Source organism: Mus caroli, chromosome 14, assembly GCF_900094665.2.
Source record: "Mus caroli chromosome 14, CAROLI_EIJ_v1.1, whole genome shotgun sequence".
NCBI classification, from domain to species: Eukaryota; Metazoa; Chordata; class Mammalia; order Rodentia; family Muridae; genus Mus; species Mus caroli.
The window spans coordinates 48,135,726-48,139,149 of NC_034583.1; the positions used below are offsets into that span (position 1 = coordinate 48,135,726).

At 39.5% G+C, this 3,424-nt stretch overlaps 1 protein-coding gene across 2 annotated transcripts in view; it reads left to right on the top strand.

The window, feature by feature from the left end:
* The window catches only part of Zmym2 (zinc finger MYM-type containing 2), a 71,761-nt gene that overhangs the window by 4,192 nt on the left and 64,145 nt on the right, over window positions 1-3,424 (top strand). The gene's annotated exons all lie outside the window — the stretch shown is intronic.

The window sequence follows — 3,424 nt, forward strand, 5'->3', positions numbered from 1 at the left end:
AAACCTCAAATGAGTGTGAAGTCCTTTTAGGAATTAAGTCATTCTTATATTGCATTTCAGGACCTTTCATATGGATGTTGTTATTTTTTCATGAATGATTAACTTATCTTCCCTCCCTCTTCTTAGATTTTTGATTGTAAGCCTAGCCTTTAATAGCTGAGCCTCCCTCCAGCCTTTCTCTTTCATAGTGGTGTTTTTTTGATTGTTTTTTGAGACAGTCTTGAGGGGTGTGAGTGTGTGTATGTGTGCGTGTGCGTGCGTGAGCGTGTGTGTGTAAATGTTGCTCAGGCTGGCCTAGACTTTACAGCAGTTCTCCTGCTTGAGTCTTGGTGCTAGGATTATAGGTATGTGCCCCCGGACATGGCCTGACTCTGTCAGTCCTTTGTCAGTCACTTTGGTCCTCCACAGAAGCTGATATAGAACATTTCCAGCTTGCATGAATATGAGCTTGTCAGACCGTAAATTTGTATAATTGGATTTATTTTGTAGACTTTTACTCTGTTTTGCTTGTTTGAGGTACAGAAGTATACAAACAGTGCTCTTGTGACAAAATGAATCTTTGGCTCATATAACATGCACTGGTATTACTGTGATAGGAAAAAATGTAAGAAATACTATATAATTCTTTGTTGTCAAAAGATGTGGTATAGTTTCTTTATGCTTAGATATCTGTCCCCAGTTCACTGATAACATCAACATATAGTTTATTATGTTAAATGGCACTTATAAGAAATCTTAAGAATCTGTATGTCTTTAGGTATTGTAAGGAAAGCTCAAACTAATTTCTTATCCTGCTGGAATTTTATGTGCGATGCACCTTAGTGGTATCTTGATACCCTAAGAGAGAGAGAGAGAGAGAGAGAGAGAGAGAGAGAGAGAGAGAGAGAGAGAAAGAGAGAGAGACAGAAACAGAGAGAGAGAGAGAGAGTCAGAGAGAGTGAGAGAGACTGTCTCTCTGGACCATCTCTCATTAGGAAATAGATTGCCTGCACTCCCTGCAACAGTATACAACAAGGATTTTAGACTGAACATACTCAGATCCAAAAACTGTGAAGATCTAAGTACATGCAACTTATAAAGTTGCCAGTGAGAAAACAATTGCTGCTGGATAAATGCATAAGTTTGAAGAATGAGGTACAGAGTAACATTACATGTATTTTTTTGTGTATAATCTAGACAATTTTGTTGTACCTGGTTGGATATTTTAGTTTTAAAATAATTGACTTTTTTTTTGAACATAGAAATAGCAAGTGCATCTTCATTGGTGCCTGTGCTAAATTCATGGTAAAAAGACAGTTGATCATCTTAAAGGGTGAATTATAGCACACCTTTTATTTTGTTTAAAAGCATATCAGTTTAGCAACTGGAGAGGTGGCTCAGCGATTAAGAGCACTGACCATTTTTCCAGAGGACCTGGGTTCAATTTCCAGCACTCACATGGTAGCTCACAACTGTCTATAACTTGCTTCTAGAGGATCTGGCATCCTCACACAGACAAAAAAAAAAAATGTAAGAAATACTATATAATTCAGCAAAACACCAATGTACATCAAAATAAATAAATTGTTTAAAAAAACTTAATTAGTTTTAAAATGAAGTTAAAATACTTTTTGTTCACCATTAAAAATCCATTTTAGCCAGGCAGTGGTGGCGCATGCCTTTTATCCCAGCACTTGGGAGGCAGAGGCAGGCGGATTTCTGAGTTCCAGGCCAGCCTGGTCTACAGAGTGAGTTCCAGACAGCCAGGGCTACACAGAGAAACCCTGTCTAGAAAACAAACAAACAACAACAACAACAACAAAAAATTCCATTTTAGTGTTAGAAAGTTGATCAGGTACCAAAAATACTTGATCACATGGTGTGATTTGTGGTTTGTTTGTATTTTATTATTTTTTTCAGACACAGTTTCTATCTTTCTTCTCTTGCTGTGATTAAAACACAGATCAAAAAACAACTTAGAGGAGGAAAGGATTCATTTATTTTATACTTGTAGGTCGCAGTTTATCATTGAAGGAAGTCAGAGCAGGAACCAAGAAGGAATGTTGCTCGCTGGATTGTTTTTCTCCTCTCTCCCCCTTTTCCTCTGTCCTCCCCTTCCTCCCCTTCCCCTTCCTCTTTCTCTCTCTCTCTCTGTGTCTTTCTTTCTTTCTTTCTTTCTTTCTTTCTTTCTTTCTTTCTTTCTTTCTTTCTTTCTTTCTCTCTTTTGACAGGGTTTCTCTGTGTAACCCTGGCTGTCCTGGTTCTCACTCTGTAGACCAGGCTGGCCTACTCAGCAATCTACCTGCCTCTGCCTCCCGAGTGCTGGGATTAAAGGCGTGCGCCACCATGCCTGGCTTCTTTTTTCTTTTTGGACAGAATTTCAATGTAGAGCTTTTCTGGCTTGGAACTTGCTCTGTAGACCAGGCTGGCCCTGAACTCAGAGATCCGGCAGCCTCTGCCTCTGAGATTACTGAAGCTTCTGATCTTGTGGCTTCTGCTATCTCAGGGTGAACTACATGTGTGGAACACCACACCAGGTTTATGCTGCGATTAGATTCAGGGTTTTATCTATACTATGTGAGGATTTTACCAGCTGAACTATATATCTTTTTTCCTTTGGTAAAAAATAGCTACGTTATTTTACATTTTCAACAGTGCTAAGGAGATTGGATTTTTTTTCATTCTTTTTTTTTTTTGTTAAATTTTTTCAAGTTTTATTTATTACATCTAAGTACACTGTAGCTGTCTTAAGACACCCCAGAAGAGGGCGTCAGATCTTACTTATTACAGATGGTTGTGAGCCACCATGTGGTTGCTGGGATTTGAACTCAGGACCTTTGGAAGAGCAGTCAGTGCTCTTAACCGCTGAGCCATCTCTTCAGCCCCCTCATTCTTTTCAGTAATTAAAAAAGTTACAGCCAGGCGGTGGTGGCGCACGCCTTTTAATCCCAGCACTCGGGAGGCAGAGGCAGTTGGATTTCTGAGTTCGAGGCCAGCCTGGTCTACAGAGTAAGTTCCAGGACAGCCAGGGCTACACAGAGAAACCCTGTCTCAAAAAAACCAAAACCAAACCAAAACCAAACCAACCAAACAAACAAAAAAACCGCAAAACAAACAGACAAACAAACATGTATTTGCATATGTGGCAAACATTATGGAATATTTTGAAGGACATACTCTTGAGTAGAGTAGAAAGCTTGCACATTTAATTAATGGTAGTTTTTCAAAGAAATGACAGCTGACTTGTAATGGATCTGATTCTCTCCTTCCATGATTGTCTCCTTCTGTGTGTTTCAGGTGGTCAGGCTTGTCACCAAGCACTAGCAAGTGCCATTTTGCTGGTCCTTTGGATAGTTTTTTTTTTTTCTTTTAGTTTTTCGAGACAGGGTTTCTCTGTATAGCCCTGACTGTCTTGGAACTCACTTTGTAGACCAGGCTGACCTCG